Source organism: Chiroxiphia lanceolata, chromosome 17 (genome assembly GCF_009829145.1).
Source record: "Chiroxiphia lanceolata isolate bChiLan1 chromosome 17, bChiLan1.pri, whole genome shotgun sequence".
NCBI lineage: Eukaryota > Metazoa > Chordata > Aves > Passeriformes > Pipridae > Chiroxiphia > Chiroxiphia lanceolata.
In genome coordinates this window covers 11,390,348-11,410,543 of record NC_045653.1, presented here as the reverse complement: position 1 = coordinate 11,410,543, position 20,196 = coordinate 11,390,348, and the positions used below count along the sequence as shown (strand labels likewise).

The following is a 20,196-nucleotide window of genomic DNA, read 5'->3' as shown; positions in this document are numbered from 1 at the left end:
TGTGAGAGAGGCCAGCAGAGATCCTCAGTGTGCTGTTTTCAGAGGAAGGATGCCTGGCTAGGCTTGAGGCACGTGCTTGGAGGTGAGGGCTTGGGTTTGGTTTTGTGGGGTTTGGGTCTTTGTTTGTTTTGAAGGTCGGGAGTCTTTTTACTGCTTGACTTCAGTAGGTAAAACTACATCTCTGCAACTGGGGTGAAGAGCAGAGGGGTTGGTATGAGATCTGATCCTGGAGGAGAGACGCTGCTGGGAACGCCCAGGCTGCGGAGCTGGAGCTGTGAGAGCCCCAGGGGCACAGGGATGCTTTCCACCTCCCCAGTCCCTTCCAGCAAGGAATCTCGGGTGTTTTGCAGTAAGGTTAATCAAACCTTCCCTTCCTGGTTACAGGCCTGGCAGGGTTTCTGTCACTTCCTGGCTTCTAAGTGTGCTCCTGTCAGCTCTTGTGGGTGCAAACCCCTGTGTTCCTTTGTAGCTGGGAAGGAAAGGAGAGTTTGGGAAAGTCCAGTGCAGGGCACTGAAATTCCAGAGCCATCAAAAGGAAGCCTCCATCACTGTAAATGGGAGGGTGAGCACCTGTGCCCAAAGATGGGACAGTTTGGGCAGAGGAGTGTGAGGTGCAGGCGCATCATCCAGAGCATCAAAGATGGGGGGAAGCTGAATTGCTCCATCCCACAAAGTGGGAACAAGCAGATAAATAGGAGAATCAAAAAGTAACCAATTGCAGAAAGCTGGAAGGGGCCACTTTTCCCTGTTAACGCTATGTCCCGACCCTCAGCCTTAACTGCAACCAACATTTTTTAAGGAATTTGACATTTAGGCTTGTGAGTGGGCACTGGGCTGAGTCTGATCAGCACCACAAACGCAGTGAACCCCCAGGCCTGCGGCACACGGGCGATGTGCTGGGCACGTCCCCTGTGCCACTGCGGGCCCCGGCCCCACTGGAGCCCCTGTGCCTCTGCTCCCAGCCCCACAAATCCCCGTGTCACCGCTCCCCGTCCCTGTACCGCCATCACCGGCTCCTGTGGTGCGTCACAGCCCCCGGTCCCTGTGTCACAGCCCCCCGGCACTTTCACCGCAGCCCCCGGTCCCTGAGTCACAGAGCCTGATTCCTGTGCCACTGTAGTCCCCAGTCCCACCGCAGCCCCCGGTTCCCGTGTCACAGCCCTCCGACTCTTGTAGCGCAGCCCCTGCCCCCGGTCCCAGCACTGCAGCCCCCGGTCCCTGTATCCCGGCTCCCGCTCCCTGTGCCGCCGTGGCTCCCGGTTCTGCCGCACTCCCGGTATCAAGTGTCCACATCCGGCCGCGGCGGCAGCGTCTGAACTGCGGCGAGTAACCTTCTCTCGTATCACTCCCTGGTGGTCTAGTGGTTAGGATTCGGCGCTCTCACCGCCGCGGCCCGGGTTCGATTCCCGGTCAGGGAAGTTCACCTTTTGCCGCGTTCATCGCGCTTTTCCACCTTTCCCCCGCTCGTCATTCCCATGGGGATCCCCCGCAGCGCGCGCTCCTCAGCCACCCCCTCCCGCTTTCACCCCCTCCCCAAACCCGCGGGGCCGCAGCCTCGTGTCCGTGCCCGCGCCCGGCGGGGGCGCTGCGTGCCGGGGGCGCGCATGCGCAGTGCGCCGGCGCCGCCCCCTGCCGTGGCCGGGTCCCGGTCGGTGTCTGGCGGCGGCGGCGGCGGCGGCGGCACCGGCGCTGAGGGCGGAGCGCGCGCGGCCGCCGCGACCGGGCCCCGCGCGAGGCCCTCGAGGAGCCGCCCCCGCCCCCCGCGGGGCCGCTCCCGCCCTCCCGCCCCCGGGGCTGCGCGGCCCCCGCCCGCCCGCGGGCCGCAGGTGAGCGCGGCGGGGCCGGGCCGCGGGCGGAGGCCAAGATGGAGCTGGTGGTGGCGGAGGAAGGAGGGGAGGGGAAAGAAGGGGGGGAAGGACTGGGGGAGGGTGGGATGTACCCGCCGCTGTCTCCCTGCCCGCCAGTATCTCCCTGCCCGGGGGGCATCGCCCGCCGAGCATCCCCGACCCGGGAACCCCCCACCCCGTTCCCCGGTGGCGGTGCAGGGCCTGCCACCTTCCTCCCCCCCCGGACTCGGAGCAGGGGGGGAAAAACCCCAAACAAAAGGCCTTGGGAAGGTGAATTCCTAATGAAAGTCATCTGTGTGTGTGGGAGCTGTGATTCACCCTGGCTCGCTCCAGCAGCCGCGGTGATTTTCCCTTTCCCCTTCCTTACATTGTTCTGCCTAATTTTCGGCGAAATAATTTGTGGCCGCTCGGGTGATGAGGTGCTTAATGAATGACGTACCAGCGGCGGGGAAGCAAATCCAGCCTTTATGACGAGAAACTTGCGAAGGCAGCATAATTCAGTTTATTCGTGCGGTGTCTCCTGGCTCTCACATTAAGAATTCCGGTCAGGTAATTCTGGAGATGGGGAATGCAACTGGACAGAACGGAGACGGCAGAATTCCCTGATAGCGCCTCGCTCCTGCTTTTGTGCTGTATCAATACCTGGCTGTTACACACCGGTGACATCAAAGCCTTGAGTTTATTGCTGGAGCGGAGGCACCGATGGAGCCGGCGCTCCCTGGGGAGCGAGGTGAAGGCCACCCCGTCTGACACAGGAGGGAAAGCCGAATGTTTTTATCTTTTCTAGGTTTTTTTTATGGGGTTACTAATTTTCACGCACGGTGAGATGTTGCTGTTGAGCTGTCTGTGCTGCGATAAAGCTTAAAAAAAAAAAAAAAAAGGCTATAAATTTGGTACATCGTCTCAGAACTGTGTGAAATAATCTAATTCTCCCTGCTGGTGTTTGCCTCATGCCAGCTTATCGTCAGGAAAGGGAAACGATGTGTGTGTGTGTGTGTGTGTGTGTTTAGATACTGTCTTAGTTTGCTGCTATTGAAGCAAAAACTTGCAGGCCGCATTCACCCAGTGGCTGAGCCGTGGTGGTTCACCCATTTCTCTGGGTAAATTAAGCTCTCCAAAGTATGCAGAGCCGCAAGGATTTCCTTTGGAAACGCGTCAGGATTGGACCTGTTTAAATTCTCGAATTGTAGCAGCCACCTTGAAGTGGAATTTATTCTCTTGACTGCGATTTCTGTAGAGGCGCTTTCGGGTTCTCGGGCATCTGTTGGTTTCAGGCTGCTCAGGATCAGTGTGTGCGTTTTTGTTTGCTTTTGATAGAAAATTATAGAACCATCTGACTAAGGGATCCTGGGAAATAGATGCCAAATTCATTTGCTTTAATGAATTAGCTCTAATAAATCAAGTGTGCTGTGCTCTGGGAGGGAGGAAAGATGGGAAGCAGAAGCTGGAGTGGAAGAGAAATTGACTTTAATATATAGAGTGTAGGATGAAAAGAGGTTTATTTTTATTGGGCAGCTTCCTGTGGTTTTCTTACCATGGTCTAAGGGCTTTGGAGAAATTTGTCATGATGCTGGCGGTGCAGAATCTGCTTTGTGGAGAACCCTGGGTTGGGAGATGGGATTTTCAGCCAAACAGCTTTCTATAAGCGTAAATAAATACTTCTTTCCCTCCTTTATTTCAGCTTGGGCATTGTCTGCAGCATTTAAATGAAAGGAGAGTTGCTGCAACGTGGTCGTTTTCCTCCTAAATTTTGGTTGTGTTGTATTGATAAATTGCAGGCTGGAGGTTCGAAGCACTGGTGGAAGATTCCCCCACTTCGCAGGGTGTCCATGTGCTATATTTAACCATCTTTTATCAGTGAGTGTCTGAAAAAAGTAACATTTTGGAGTGTATTTCGTCTCCCAGTGTAGACCGTAATCCATGTTGATTATTCCCGGGAAGTATAACCCCTCTTTGAGTCTTTCCTGAGCGTCCAGCAATCCCCCTCCTGCTCTGTCGTAGTGTGTCCCGGTTTTCAGTGGATCGCAGGCGGTTGATGTGGTTTGTGGCTGGGGTGGCACCGTCACGGACCTGGCTGCACTGGGAAGTTTCCCAGGATGGTTGGAGCCTGCCAGAGGCTTGCTTTGCAGAGGATGATCAAAGCAGGGGCTGGAATACAGCTGTGGCACGGACAAGCTTTTCGCATCATTCTCACCGTGCCGGGGGAAGGCATCCATGGAGTCAGCAGGGGCGTTTGGGTTGTTGTACTTTGGAAAACATGGAGCGGTCCCAAAGCATGACTTAAGGACATTCATGCTGGAGTGAGTCCAGAGGAGGCCATGGAGATGCTCCAAGGGCTGGAGCACCTCTGCTCTGGAGACAGGCTGGGAGAGCTGGGGATGTTCAGCTTGGAGAAGAGGAGGCTCTGAGGAGACCTTAGAGCCCCTTCCAGTGCCCAAAGGGCCTCCAGGAGAGCTGGAGAGGGACTTTGGACAAGGGCCTGGAGTGACAGAACGAGAGGAAATGACTTCACGCTGATAGAGGCCAGGGTTAGACTGGATATTGGGAAGAAATCCTTCCCTGTGAGGGTGGGGAGGCCCTGGCAGAAGTTGCCCGGAGAACCTGTGGCCGCCTTATCTCTGGAAGTGTCCAAGGCCAGGTTGGATGTGTCTTGAAGCAACCTGGTCTAGTGGAAGGTGTCCCTGCCCAGGGACATGAGATGAGCTTTAAGGTCCCTTCCAACCCAAACCTGACAGAATTGTCAGGTTCATGGAACCTGTCAGGTTCAGGAATGCCGATGCTGAGAGCCTTGGCCTCGCTCAGGCTGTGCATTAGGTTGGTGGTTGTCAGCAGTGATGCCATTAGGTATTGCATTTCTTCTCTTGGTGAGCTTCAAGAAGGATTTTTGTCTGTGTTTAAGGAGCATGATAGTGAACATTAATGGAAGCCTAACCAGATTACTTAAGAAATCATGTTTTAGGTTAAATACAAAATTGCTGATCTGACCCTTTTTTTTTTTTTTGAATTTATGAACTCAGTTGTGAGAATATCCTTTCTGGAAAAGTAGGCACAACTGAGGGCTGGAAGGGGCTTCAGCAAATCCTGTCTGTCCATTAAATGACTTGACTTACAATAACTGCTGTAACTGGCCTCTGGTATTTGCTGTATTTGTCTCTTTTGATCAGTTTGCCAGTTTTTCATCTTTTTTAAGTCTCGTCAATGTTGATAACCAGATCAAAATAGTTTTTTGGTATGTTTGGGATTGGGTTGGCAGAAATTTTCTGCAGAGCTCATAGCTGGACTGAGCAGTCCAGTACCCTCCCCAGGGTGTGCAAACTGGCATCTGGTGGTGTCTTCACTGCTCTCCTGTCAAACCACAAACAGGGGGATTAATTTAAGATAGTTTTAATAAAGTAACTGATTTCCTTCAGTTTGCTCTCGAGCTGTGCAAGTGCTCTTTGTTTGCCTTTGCCTCTGCCTGGGAAGATGTGGCTCTTCTGTTGCTCTCCACTGACCTGAGGAAAAGACATTTTCCAGGAGCAGGAGTGTGGTTTGGCAGCCGCTGGGTTTCTGTGAGGTGACCCCCACCTTGGCAGCAGATGGCACAGAGTCCTGCAGTGAGCCCATCCCCTGCCTCAGGTGTGGCCACCTGGGCCATGGCACAGATGGGTCGTGGCAGAATCCAGAGGGAGGGATGAGGAACATCAGTAACCCCCAGGACCCAAGTGAAGCTTTGTGCTGTTTTCTTTAACTTGAAAAGGTTGTTCTCCAGGTGCTCCAGTAATTGAAGTAATTTGAAGTGAGCAATATTGGTTTAGAAGTGTCCATGTAAATATTTTTTGCATATTTAACTCTCTAGCTACTTGCCCTGGCTATCAAAGCTCTTCCACACATCCAGGATGATTTAATGACTGATGGACATTTGCAAAAGAAAAGATTGGAGGATAAAAAGGAAATTGAGGAGTGACCTGGGTGTACCTGGCCAGTGTGTGCTGTCAGCAGGTGGCCAATGCTTATAATCCTTTAAAAACTGTGAATTCCTACCATTGTTTTAATGTGTTATTTATTCTTGTAGTTTTGTTACTATATCAACTACTCCAAGTTGATGCTGGTTAATTAACCAGTGGCTGCCTTTAGTCTTGAAAGAAAGAAGTTTGAATGGTGCTATATCTTAGGATTTTCTTTAGAAGCTCAGTGAAAATATTTTCTTAATCAATAAAAACAAAGCACAGTTATTGGAAAGTGCATGTTTTACCTTCAGAGGCACTTTGCTTCCTAGCTGAGGCCATGTAAACTGATAGGAAGAACTGTGTTCAAAATGAAAGTGCCTCAAAAGACTGCGTGAATGTTTTTGTGAAGTGATAGTAGCCATCAAAAAGGGTTACCATTTTTTGTGCATAGAATAATTAATAATAATTATTGGCATTGATTTTAGGGTTTTAATGCATTGGTGATGCATCATTTTTTATTGGGAGAACATGAATAAAATTATTTTAGCATATGTTCAAATTTCTTATATCTTGGCAGTTCTTCCTAACTGCACTTACCATATATCTGCATTGCACTGAAATGAAAAGTCCTTCTCTGCCTCTTTCAGTAATACTGAAGTGCTTTCAGTGCCAGTGTGTTGTAGGGCCAAATTCAGTAAAATTTGAGTACGTTTTTTTCTGGGTGCAAGTTTCTCATCTTCTTGTGCAAGTGTTGGAAGGAGGAAGTTGAAGGTTTGTGGTGCACAGAGGTGCAAACAGAATGGTCCTCTAGGCCAAAATTAACTTAAATTACCAGCTGCCATCTCCTCTTTCATAATGTGCTCAAGGGTTTTGTAATGAGAATAGAGTTTCTCAATGAAAGATTGGGGCTTTTTTTTAATTTTTTTTATTTTTAATATACTTCAGTACCGTGATCTAAACTTTGTTGGGTGAATGGTTGTGCAAAGAAAAAACCCAGTGGCATTTGGTTACTTCTTACCAAAGCACCACTAATGAACCTTTTTTTTTTTTTTTTGAGTTTTGTGACATAGGTCTGTGTTCATTAACTGGTATTTTTGTGGCTTCTGACCAATGAGTGGTGCAAGTGAATAGTTCTGTGGATCTGTTTGCAACGACAGGCAGTGATAGGAGAGCACAAACCAGAGATCCACCAGCACCCCATGCTTCCCCCTCCTGCCTTCTGGGCTTCCTCTTCCCTCTGAGAATATATTTTTATATATCTACCAGGAACTGGTTTTAACTGCTTTTATGCAGTTAAAGTACTCTACACAGTTAAGTGCTCTAGGAGCACTTACACCATCCTGCTTCTGCTTTGGTCCCAAGGAGCTTCACGGTCCTTCTTTGGCTTCATCTGAGTCTTACTGAAGTTGTGTTTGGTGTCAGGGCTTCTGGAACCTTTGCAACTTTTAAGGAACAATCTGCAGAAAAAAGTGAATATACAGAACCTCTGGGTTACTAATGTTTTACATTGAGGGTGGGAGAAGCCCAAAGTTTACTGATGTCATTGCGGTGACCTGTTACAGTTCCAAAAAGCAGAAACTCACAGAGGTTTTCTCTTTGCATTTCCCCTTCTGTGTCTTCAATTTTTTTCTGTGCTTCAGATGAAAACATTCTTTTTCTCTTCCATCTGTCATTACATGTTTTATATCTTCACAGGATTTTCTGTTGCTCTGATGGTAATATTGTAGCAGTCTAATTTATGTTGGCCTTTGCCTGGGTTGGTTGTTGGAGAATTTTCCTTACGAATCTGCTTCTCATGGCATAAGGATTTAAGGACACTTACTGGAGAAACATAATTAGGTTTCAAGCTGCTCATAGAGAGGAGGGACTTGGAAGCCAAACTCCAGATGTTGTTGTGGGCAGTTACAAGTGAAAATATCTGCAATAATCTTGAATATGCCAAATGCAGGTAATTTGTTCTACCAAGGCTAAGCCGCATCAGGTGGGATATTTATAATTTCAGGTTGCTTCCAGCATTTCCTAAGGGATTGTTGTTAAAAATATGTTAAGGAATATCTTAATTTTTCTCTACTTCTCTGTAGTTCTGAGGTCAGCATGGAAGATGGTGCTCCTGCTTCTGGTATTTTGACATACAAGAAGGGGGATGAGTGGACAAAATGGGATGTTCCTGTTTAGAGTCTTAGGGAGACGTGATGTTGTGATAAAAGTGGGTAGAAGGGGAATAAAATTAATAAATGTTCATGTGCTTTCACAGGGGGCAGATGGGATCCCCATGAAGTCATTTGGTATCTGCACAGGGAATTGAAGCACTGCTGGTTGGTTTTTTTTTTTTTAAGATCTGCTCTAGTTCAGGTCCACCAGGGACTGATGACAGCTTTGATCTGAAAAACTGGACCCATCCAATACACCTCACACGACTCAATGTACGTGGTGTTTTGGACAGGGGACCTTGGTGGGTACTGTGAGCTCTGGAAGAGGTTTGGAGTGACTGTTGGGATCCTGGTTGGAGGTCCTGGATGCTACGTTCTTCCCAGCACCCCCCAAAATCTCCTCGCCTGCTGCTCCTTGAGGAGGAGGGAAGGGACCACAAAACTGTCCCTCCACTGAAATCTGAGGTGACCCATTTCTTGGAAGCTATAGCCAGAGACATTCCTGTTCTAAACTGAGTTTAAAAGCTGGATTCAGTTACTGCTTAGAGCAGTGAATGGATTAATTCCAGGTTCTGAGTTGCTGTTCTTTGAGAATTTTAGGAATATTTCCATCTGATAACTAATGAGCTCTGTCACACAGGGACCCTGCTTTCCACATGTGTATGATTCTTATGTGTGTCTTGGAGCTGTCCTGATCTGAGTGGTGAAAGAAAAATAGGGTCTGAAACTTGTCTTTTCTTCAGAAAACTTGTTTTATCTTTTTTGGGGTTTGGTTTGACAAATCACTGGTCAGTCAGTCCTTCTTCTGAAGGCCCTAAAGGTAATGCTGGGAAATAATATTCTGGCTTTGTCACAGAGCGAAATAAATATCAATTCAAGAGAAATATTTTTGTTTGGACGGTAATTAGTGAAAATATTTACCTTCCTTAATAGGTGTCTCACTCTTTCTTTTCCTAAAAAGTTCCTGATTTCCACACTCACTGATTTCATTCTTGTTGCCCTTTTAAATTTTGCTTTGGCACAGCATTTGCTATTCGCAATTACCTCAGGAAAACCAGGCAATCAGAGTTAATCAGAAGGTATTTGGAAGGTGCATAGTATAATTTCCCAGGCCTACCTCACTGTGTCACTGAGTGGTTTGGATGACGGGGACAGCAGCCAACATGACTTTACTCTTGGGCCTGGACTGGAATATATTTTGGATGAAACATCCTGGATGATGAAAACCCAGCATTTTCTTCAGTTGTTTTGTAATGCACAACTCCTTACCCTGGTTTCTTAAAACCACATTTCTTTCCATGACTTGTTCTGTTTGACGTCTTCCTTATAAAGCCCAGGGACTCCCTCCTGCATGTTAAAAATTATCTATTATGACTTTCACTCTTCCTTGCTATTTTGAGGCTGTTTAAATGTGTGGATGTATAAAATACTATTTTAAAATAACCTTGAATGAGGAAAGGTGTTGTTTTACAACTAATTTTGTTCCTGTTAAGGGTTTCCAGGGGGACACCCTCGTGCTTTGGGGAACATGTTTAGGAATGACACTGGTTTAACATTGGACTGATGGCATCACATCAGGGGTACAGGCAGAGGGAAGAGACAGTCACACTCTGGTGTTAGTGAAGATCACAGGGAGGAATAAAAGTGTCACAGTCACAAAAACTATGGGGTTTGTGACATTATTCTCACTTATTTAGGTAGAAAAAGACATAAATGTGATAACTCTATACTTTGTGCTGGAACTGAAAGGCCTTGGGAATGGCAGTGATTAAATTATACCCCACTGTAATAGTGGCCTTTTTGTTCTAAGCTGCCTGAAATGTGATTCCTGTCTGAAAACTAAGGGTATAAAATTTATATGTCTTCTATTTCTCACCCAATTATGTTAGAAAACTCAGTTGCAATTAAAGTCTAGAACATGGTTTTTCCTGAAGTGTCAGGTTTGCAAACTAAGTCTATGGTCTGAAATTCAAACCGTGTCTTTTCTTGTTAAATCACTAGTGAGTTAGTGGGAAAATCAGTGGGACAAATACATTCTTAGTTGCCTTATTATTTCTAAATTATAGACTGCCTTTTTTTTTTTCTTTTTTAAGCAGCCATGAAATACTGTTGCCAGACTGAATGGAGGAACTGAGGACATACTTCATCAGGCAGTCTGCAGATTAAATGTATGCAGAGTGAGAGAACAGGGTAAATAAACGTCGTTATGGTTTGTGGAGGAGTAGTATAAAATAAATCTTTTTGTTGCTGAAACCACACTGTATACTTAGAAAATACCGAAGAGTTTGTCTCCTGTAAGAAAATGCCAGTTTAAATTAAAACCACTTTTAATCCAGCCCTGGGATTTGTTTGGGTATTTGTAGGCAGAAGAGCTGACTCCAACATATGGGATGTGTACTGGGTAATGCATTCTGGGGACATTATAAGATTATTGTGACATTAGCAGTGCATTCATAGTGGCTTTCCTCAAAACTTTGGGATCACTAGGGAATAAATGTGTTCTCTATCCCAAGGTGCCCCCTGGACATGGGCTCTGGTTTAATTCACCTGTGAAGAAACAGAAATATTTGCAGCGAAGGCATCACTGCCAGCATTACCCAGCCTTCAAAAGGATCTTGGTTGTATTTTCCTGCCAAAACAAGTAAAAGCTGAGCTGGTCAGTTGAGATTTTATGGTGGAATTCTGAAGTCTTAACTCCTTTCATGCTTCTGAATGCCCAGGGGCCAGGGCTTTGAATGGGGCAGGTTTGAAACTCATCTCCTTGTGGCTTTTAAACCATTTCCTGTAACACCTGACACCATCCAGTGAGAAGGAATCTGTGGTGTGAAAAGTGTCTTCCATGTCCAAAATACATATATATTTGTTTGCATCAGTTAGTTTAGTAAATCTGTTGGTGACTTGCCATTTCACTTGCAGTTTTTAGGCCTGTTCTGCTGCTCCATGTGCAGGGATAGTTGTGATTTGCAGGATTGTGGGGTACGTGGTGAGGTCTGGTGGTTGCTGGGGGAGTGTTGTCCTTGATTCAGGCCGTGGAAAAAGCAATTCCTGCTTTCTGTGTCAGCTGAGTTCTGGGCAGGTGTTCACCTGGAGCCTGGAGATGGTCTCTGGGGGGACTTGGTGTGTTTGGGTTTGTGCTCCCCCCTCGCAGTGGTTTTGTCTGTGCCCCCTTTGTAATCAGGGCACCACTTACTCCTGGTGGCCTTTTGTTGGGTTTGTTTTTATTGGGGTCTTTGGCTGTTGTTCTCAAGCCTAAAATATCTTTTACGACACCAATTACGTGTCCTGATGTATTTTTCTCAGCTGCAGGAGTGGTGTCCTGCTGTGTTTGTGGTGTTTGACCAACGGGGAATGGTGACAATCAGTGCTTTGGCACCAAGGACCTGCAGGAGGGACTGTGCCAGTGGGAACCTCTTGGGTAGAGCAGGTTGTGATTAAAAATCCTAGTTATTGGTGCAGGGATGTCCTTACTAGGCATGACCACTGGCACAGTGGTTGGTCACCAGTACAGCTCTCCTGCAGCTCTTTATGATGTAATAAAGGTGGTATGTTAGAAGCCCATGTTTTCTGGTTTGTTTTTTGTTTTGTTTTGTTTTTTGTTTGTTTGGTTTGGTTTGTTTGTTTGTTTGTTTGTTTTGACAGAAGGAAACGAAAATGTTCTTTTTTTTCTGTCAGTTTCTGTGAGGAAGTGAAATAATGAAATAGCAAAGTCTCCTCCCCACCCTCCATAAGAACTGGGGAAATACAGTTGAGCCATTAGGAGAAGAGAGGATCTTCAGTTACGCTTAATTTTTTAACTTTGCAAAAGAAATAATCTCTGCAACTAAAAGCCTTTGGAATTTAACTGAGAAGATACAAGTGTTGCTTGAATAATTATCCATCATCTTAGGCTGGGAGGACCTGATTGGATACATGAGGTAAAAGTGAATCAGGGGAAAAAGTCTACTTTCTGCCTGTATTAATAAATAAGCTTAATTTTAGAGTAAAATGAATATTTTAGATTACTAAAACTTAATTACCCTGTGAAATGGAAAGGCTCTGACGTTACAGAGGCAGTGACATGGGGTTCCTGGTAGTGTTTTAACTTCTCTGTTCCTGAACTGGGTGGGTGGTTGTTTCTGGAAAATACAAATTCTTTATGAGTCCTGCTTATTTTGCCTTTTTATTCATAACTTTTTAAGCAAAAGATTTTGTGTGCTTGGTGGAGCAAGAGACAACCATTAAATAACTGAATGACAGAGATTGGTAACTTGAAAACAGGTGAAGTTTCTCAGAAAGGAAACACCAGAGTGGATCATTGGAGATCAGGGTGGAGGTCTGTGCATTGACTTCTGCTGTTGGTACAACCTGCTCTTCCCTTTTGCTTTTTTACCCATTAAAATAAACTCTTCATTTCAAAGTCTTTGCCAAAACCTGCTCATGATTGAAACTGCCAAGAGTGTTTATTTGACAACACAGCAGTTCCAACACCAAACGGGTATAAAATAATTTTAGTCTATGTTTTGCAGTTTGTAAATCCATAGCGTTACATTATTTAAATTTTGAGGAGGAGAAAACCCTCATTTACCTTTTCATTTGCCTCACAACTGATAGGAAAAGAAAAACAGGACTGAATTTCTTCCCCCTCCATCTCCTCCTGCTGTTTATGAGCACAGGGGGGAACCACCTTCCCCTGCCCTTCTGAGTTAATTTCGGATAAATCATCTTGCCCTTTGCCAACCAACTTGTAATTTGAAAGATGTGTTCCTGCCTGTTCCTTTTGCCTCTCAGACTGCTTGCCTGGCTTTTTTTAGTTGTACTCTGTAACCTCACCTTTATTCCTTTTTTTTCTGCCAGGCAGGAGCTGCCTGTGCTGTAAAAAGGGGCTGCTTGGACCAGCGTTGGCTCTCAAACTCTCTGTTTGTGACAAGCTGCCAAGGATTTCTCATTTTGACAATTGATCCAGTTTTCTCAACCTTTTGTCACACGAAGGGGGTAGACATTTTTTTCTTTTATTTCTGTCTAAAAGCCTTTAGTTGTCTTACCTACTGGTGTGACATAATAGCATAAATCCCATTTTTATGTGAGCAAACCCAAATGCTTGTTCCAAGACCTTTTCTGTATTTTAAAGGTTAGACTGTATCGGTATAACCATTATCAATATGATTTTTTAAAAATTGATACAGTTTATAAAACACACCTGGCACAAATGGGGCTTTATGTCTGCACTGGTGCTTTTGAAGAAGTTTAAAATATTTCTTCTCCAGAAGAATTGGCATCAGCATTACTTTACCCACAGCAGGGAATGTTGTGGGTTTGCTGATTTATTCTAGTGAACTTGCTGTGAGTAGTTACAATGATTCAAACACAATTTATAGAGAGGAAAAATTAAGAGTAATAATGAGCCAAGGAAACAGAACTGCTGATTTTTTCTAAATTTTTAAATACCTGAGTAAGCAGACACAAGTTTTTTATAGCCATGTGCAGTTTGTGACAGTGCAGTTGCACTTACTGTAATGCCATAAACAATAATTTAAATGCTGAAGGATTTAAATAGGAGCAATGAAATCCTAAGCAGGGAATCCACTAAACCCCCAGGTTTTTAGTGTAATTATTTGGTTGACGAGAGAGGATAGAAAATGCAAATCTAATACTTCACATTTTTCACCCCTAATATGGAAAACTTCCTTTAGCAGGCTTGAATCTTACTCTTGTATGGGTACAAGGTCACAAGTCTTTGTAACAGGCTGGTCAATCAGACTTAAATGGCCACATTTTAATCTGCTAAGCTCATTAGAGAAACAACACTGTGTCGCTGTAGTTAAGTTTGTCACAAATTTCAGTGTAACCTCTCTCACACTTATCAGTGGTGGAGGTTACATCAATTTAGGCTTGAATTTATCAGAAAAATGGTATTGTTCCAGATTTCATTTATTTAAAAGCTCTTTGTTTCTATTTTTTAAAAACCCCTCATGCTTATGAGAATTTAATGAAGTTTTTAGTGTTGCAGTCTTTCACTGTTGGAAACCTGTCCTCTGTTCCCAAGGCAGATGGATTTGGACATAGTGAAGTTCTTTTTTATTTCTGAGAGAAAGATCTATGCACTTAATTTAATTCCCTGGATACTCAGTTAGCTTTTCATCAGAGCTTATATGTTAAAACAGAATGTTTTTATGGATATGAAATTTCTCACGTGACCTTTAGCAAAAAGGCCACAAACTGAATAGCAAAATGTAGCTGAAAGGCTTTTGTGCTGTGATATAGAAATATAAGCAACACCAAAACACACTCTTGGATGCTTTAACAAAATAGTAAATGTTAGTGATTCGATAATAAGTTTAAAAATGACTATTTTCAAGACAGCTACAGGGAGAAGAAAGGTGCTTTGAAGCAGTAGTGATTTTCTGCAAGCACTTTGTTAGCCAGGTTGCTTTGCCTTCAGCTTTGTCCTGTTGTTTTTCCAATGCTGATTCGTTTTGCAAGTGATGTGGGCAGGTAAGGATGTGAAAATTAAAGACTTGGGAGTTCCTGTTTTGTATATTGATTTATTTTATTTGCCCTCAATTGCAGCAGCATTTGTTTAATATTTGCTAACTGTGATACAGCTCCTGTACACGGCAGAGTGGATTATGAGGGAAAGTATCCTGAAGGTGCTCTCTCTGTCTGTTAACAGCATATGGAGCAGGATGAGGACAGTTCTGTCACTGGAATTATTCAATAAAAGGGTCTCCAGCATCTGTCAGGTTTGGGGAGACAAGAAAACACACTTTTGGTCAAATAGGTCTGAGAACTGTCTGATTTTCTGGAAGGAAAAGGGAAGAATCTGTCTCTTGGTTATGGGAGGAAAGGTGCTGAGCACTATTTATGGTTCCAGTGTGTGGGGAAATACAGTATTAGATAATTGGATTCAAATTTGCAGGAGAATAAGGCTGGAAGAGCTGGTTTTGGTCTGAGTAAAATGGGTGCAAGAACACACAACCTTCCTAAGTGAGTTTCTTCGTTGGTGTTTCAAAACTTACCACAGTTTTAACGTGTGGCTGAATTAATTTGCATTTTGGGTAGCTTTGCTTGTGTTTGTTATCTTTCTTCATCATTCCTTAATCTTTTCCTTCTAATTTTCGTGCTTCCATCTGCGTTTTCTGCTTCTTTAAACAATCGTGTGTTCCCTCTCCCAGACTTTTTTCCTCTGTGTGTGTGTTGTTGAAACTTGATGTTGATTTTGACACACTTCCCTTTCTTTTCTGTCATCTGCCCTTTCATTTTCTCTGCTTTATTTGGGTGTGAATATCATGTAATAAGGAGGGGGGATATTTACAAGTAATTACGAGCAGGGTATTATGTAGAGCTCTGGGTCAGTGGATCTGGCCTCCTGAATAATGAGATTGGATGGGGAGATCAAAACATTCCTGAGTCACTAAATTGGAATTGCCAGTTGCAACAGAAAGCAAGGGATGTGAACCCTGGGATGAAGTGCTGGGCTGGCTCAGAGCTGGCAGGGGAGGATGTGCTGGGGAAGGCAGGATGTGGAGTAGCTGGCACGGGTTTCTCGTGTACTTTGATTTTTAAGAAGTAGTTCCTTTGGAGTTTATTTTTGTCTTGTTTGATTATTTTCAGCTGTGTAAATCAGGCTGCCTGCTCTTAGTGACATGTATTGGCCTAGCTGAAAGACTGAAGAAGTATGGCTGCTTGCATCCAGATTAAGATAATACTTTGCTATATATGTCTTGAGTTCTGTATGTGGATGGTTATTATATATGTATATGTGCTGTAAAAAATGATCTTTTCTGCTGATGGAGTTTTGATGAGGCCTGGGCCAGACTCTTGTGTTTGAACCTTCTGGTTCACAGATCACTGTATGTTATTATGCTATTACATCCAAATTCTTGACTTTAGTAGGATAGCTCATTTTTGTCAATTTGTCTCCTAAGTACATTTGAACTTTGCTTTTTTCTTCTGTTCCACTCCTATATTTCGATCTGTGTACTCCATAAATTGAACATAATTTTAGCTGGTTCTCAGTTTGGCTGTCAAACATCTAAGGTTGCTGTTTGAAACAGAATCAGTGGTACAATTAAAGATGTTCTTCATCTAGGTATGAAGCCATAATTCTGGTTGCCAACCCCATTAACCATCTGCAGCTTTCTGTAGATGCTTTAAAAATATTCCTTTTGTGGATTGCTTTGCAGTGAAGGAAGCAGCGGGCAAGAAACATGGGAGCTTTTCTGCTTCACAAACAGGTTGTTTTTCCTTGGAGATGGTAGTCCACCCTCTACTATTGCACACACTCTGAGTGGGAATTTTAACTCTCTGCCTTTCGTTTTTCAGGAAAAGTCCTTTGCCAGTACATATAAAGGAACTAAACAGATCCAGTTAACAGTAAGCTGATTATTGAGTTGTGGTTGGTTCATTCATACCCACTTAGTGATTGTGCTGCTGGATCAAGCAGCTTCTTACAGATGGCACCCAAACAACTGCTGTGGGCAGCAATTGCCAAGCAGCTCACTGGGTGTGGTCCCAACATTCTCTGTTCACCACACTGAAACCTTCCAGTGTGTGAAAGGCCCTAATATATTAATTCAATGGGGAGTTTATTTTTCTTGTCGTGCATTCAGACACTTGTTGTTTGGACGCTGTTGTGAAAGGGTTTAGATGATGATGAAGTGATGACTTGCCACGGAAAAAGCTGCTCTGAAGTTTCACTCATGCGGTTTATTGTCAGCCATTCCATGTGCACAAGTGACTTTGGGATTGATGATGAGGGTTAGATGTGGTCCTGTACCTGTTAATAGAAAGATATTTAATCTGTTTCAGTGATTTTTCCTTAATTTTTTTTCCACAGCAGGATATAGCATTTTCCCTAGGCTCCTCTTCCCCACTTACTCTCTTATTTCCATGTGATCACTGACTCGAGTGATCTGTCCTGACTTTGCCTGACCGCTGAAAAGACTGAAGCAGTCGTGTTGGGTCATCTCAGGTTCTCTCCCTCCTTGTACATTGAAATGAGACCGTTTCTGCCTTGAGTGATCTGCTCGGATGGGGGAATGTGAATGGACTGAAACCTCTGTTTTCTTGATGGAATTTGTCCTGGCAGAAGGAGTGGTGCTGCTCTCGGAGTAGGGTCTGTACCGGCTGCTCCCGGTGCGGAGCTTGGGGTCTGCTGTGTGAGGCTAAGCGCTTTAGCAGTCCCTCTCTAACAACATGCCACATTGTCCAGACTTGAAAAAACATACCCTCTCTTGTTTCCCAGCACAGGTATTCACAAAGGCTAAGCTGAAAAAGCCCAAAGTCTTAAACCGATAATGTTTATTAGATTTTCTGTGCACCTGGGTAACTGTGTTTTCTTTCAAGTGGTGAAAAATTGGAGAAAAGAGACCAAAGCTACAGATAAAAGCATAGAGCCCTCTAATCTATGCTTTTAAATATTTGTCACTTACTTTGACAGGTAGTCAGTTCTAAAGACAAGTATTTACATTGTGGGGACTTACTGTGTATAAATATTGTATGAAACACTTTGTGTATTTTACGTCCAGTAATGTGATGATAATTTTTCAATGACCCTCAGCCTAAGAGTTGGTGAACAATTTATTTTGCTTTTGTTTTGTCTTTAGGAGTTTCAGTTTTAGAAGTGTGTGAAGGCTGTTACCAATTACCTTAGAATATTGAACTAGACACCAGGTAAGTTCTGAATTTCTTTATTTCTTGTAGCTTCTCATTTAAATGCAAATATTGCTGAGGAAACAAAGTTCAAAGTTTCCTATAGAAATCTCTTAGTACCTCAGGAAGCCAAACTAAAAACACCTCATATTTTAGTGTAACACAATCTGTATATGCTTCTGTCCTCTCCCCTTTACAAATGTTTTTTTTTCACCCTCGAAAATACCAGATTGTGAGAACGACTCTAAATGACTCTGAGACAGATGGACAGGATGTGGAGGCCAGTGGTGCTTTTCCTTTTTGTGATAAATCAATATTACTGAAGTGTTTCCTGGCTCAGTGTTGTTATTTGGAATTTACTAATGAATACTGGTTGAGATGGAATAATTCAGTTAAAGATAATGCCTGTAGTTAATTTTTCTGCACTGTGAATCTTTGAAAAGCGGGAATCACAACTTAACTGCCATTATATTTTACCACATAGTCAGCAGCAAGGCTTTGGTGAACAACAAATCTTTCCTAAAATAACTCAGTGCTTCCTAAAGTTCTATAATAAAGCATCAACTAGCCACAATTTTTGTAAAGAGCTGGCAAACACATAGTTTCCAAGCTGGACTCTTTAATCATCTGCTGATATGCTCTTAAGCGTAATTTGCAAGGGCTTTGACAGCATTTACTGGTAGTTTGTCGTTACACGACACGTGCAGGGCTGAAACGCCCCTTCCCTCTGTGCCCCGGCACCTCCCAGCAGGGCTCCTGAGTCTGTGTCGTTTGCTCCTGCTTCTTATACTTCCCTTTTGGGGATTTCTTTATTCTCTGTGTTACTGGGATGTTTTGGAAGACTGGGGGGGAGGCTGTGTTGTTCTGGGTTCAACCAAGCTACTTTGCAAAGGAGCATATCCATTAATTAATGAATGACCTCCCTTATCCGTGTCCAGTGGGTGAGTATCACATACCTTGTCAGGAGGAGGTGGATTTTCTCCTTTACAGTGGGATTTCACTTTCTGGAACAGCTGTTGACAGCCAGATTCCCCACACTGAGGATAGTTCACTGCAGTGCTGTGAACAGCACATGTGTACAGGTCTGTGCATTGGCACAGACATTCATGGTGTGATTTCATTTTGGTTTTTAGGAATTTAAACTGATGAATATGCAGACATTAAAAAAATTAAAATTCTGGTGAAGAGTGTGCACCAATGTCCTGCTGTAGTAGTATTTTTAAAGTTAACATTGTTTGGTTTCCTCTGCCCCTTCTGATTTTGATCAGTGGAGCTGAGCAGCCACAACTCCTTCCTGAAGCAGTCATTCCTCCAGCGAGGAAATTCAAGGGAGCAGCTGTGCCTGTGTGACTGACATGGGTGGAGGTGGGAAAAGTGGTATTTCAGGCAATGTGGTACTTCACAGTTTCCAGAGGTTTGTTGCTCAATGCTTCAGCCTTGGAGTGAAATGAGAAGTACTGCTGTTAGTCCTGCTTAAGAGGCTAATGGCACTGAAATATTGTGGATGTTGTCATGGAATTAGCCCTCCATCCTTTATTTCAGGGTAGTTCTTCCATAGCAGAGATCTAACAGTGGCTGTTCAGTGTTGTTTCAAGCAAATTCTCCATGAGTGACCAGTGCTGTACCTCCACCCACAGCCCTGTTGCACAGCTCCACGTTTCTATTGAAAAAATCGATATCCCCCTTGCTGCCCCCTTCCAGTGAAATTCTTTGCAGCATCTTGTAGCAGGTCAGGTGGAGTTTTAGTCCTCCTCTCTTCTTCTGGCCACTGGATCTGTTGTCACCCTTTTCAGTGCAGGCATTCTTTGGGATGCTCTGGAGTATTTAATTCCCTAAACTGGCAGAGAACTGTTCATTTTTTTTCTGGCTGTAATAACACTTGCCATTTTAATGAGTTAAATACAACTTCCAAAAGGGTCAGCAGTCTTGGCAGAAACTAAGTATTACCAGTTTCATGAACCTGATGGGATCCTTTTGGGAAGCTGCAAAGAAAATTAGTCTTTGTAAGATTGAACTGACATAGATGTATTTAGAATGTGAAGGCTGGCTTCCATAAAAACCTCTCAGGTTTAACCTGAGTCTTCTCAGCGAGGGTAGTACCGTTATATTTACCTGGTCCTGCTGGAAGCAGCTGCTGTTGTGGTAAAGCTGACTAAGGCAGGATATTTTGTACACAGATGTTAAACACTTGCTGGTTAATCCAGGAGATTACCTTTCTCCAGAGCCTTCCAGAGAAGCCTCTTCAGGGCATCCAGCTTGGTTAGAATACAGAACAGGGAGCAGATGGCTTCTTGCTTCTGAACACAACTGTTTTTAAAAACGCAGGGCGCTTTCAGGATTGTGAATTAGAGCCACGTGTGAAAAACAGCAGGACAAGATGATACCCTGGTTTATGAAGCGCTCGGAACTTAAGTAACTTGCACCTTCATTGTCTGTTTCGTATTTAAAAAAGCCAAAGGTTGCATTCCTAGTAATAATACTCCTCTGTTCCCTTAAATAACAAGCTTCCCAGATGAATTCCCATCACCACCTTGTCCTCCACTCTTCTGCCAAGCTCGAGGTGTGCATTTCACACCAGTTTGGAGAAATAAGCGCTAACCCGTTACACCGAGCTGTGGATCCCCTGGACTGTTCAGATGG

The 20,196-nt window shown here is 44.1% G+C and overlaps 1 protein-coding gene and 1 non-coding gene across 9 annotated transcripts in view; both read left to right on the top strand.

The window, feature by feature from the left end:
• The first annotated feature begins 1,346 nt into the window (after positions 1–1,346).
• TRNAE-CUC lies at positions 1,347–1,418 on the top strand. The gene has a single exon. It is a non-coding gene; the product is annotated as a tRNA-Glu (tRNA).
• A 389-nt stretch (positions 1,419–1,807) lies between these two features.
• The window catches only part of DNAJC5 (DnaJ heat shock protein family (Hsp40) member C5), a 31,955-nt gene continuing 13,566 nt past the window's right edge, over positions 1,808–20,196 (top strand). Inside the window, exons 1-3 of one of the 8 annotated variants that reach the window (XM_032704835.1) lie at positions 2,334–2,396; positions 10,020–10,116; positions 17,511–17,577. The gene's annotated coding sequence lies outside the window, so the exon portion shown is untranslated. Of the gene's footprint in view, positions 1,827–2,333; positions 2,397–10,019; positions 10,117–11,635; positions 11,841–14,286; positions 14,398–16,259; positions 16,279–17,510; positions 17,578–20,196 lie in introns of those variants that run through there. The other 7 variants (XM_032704840.1, XM_032704836.1, XM_032704842.1 and 4 more) reach the window with 7 other exon arrangements.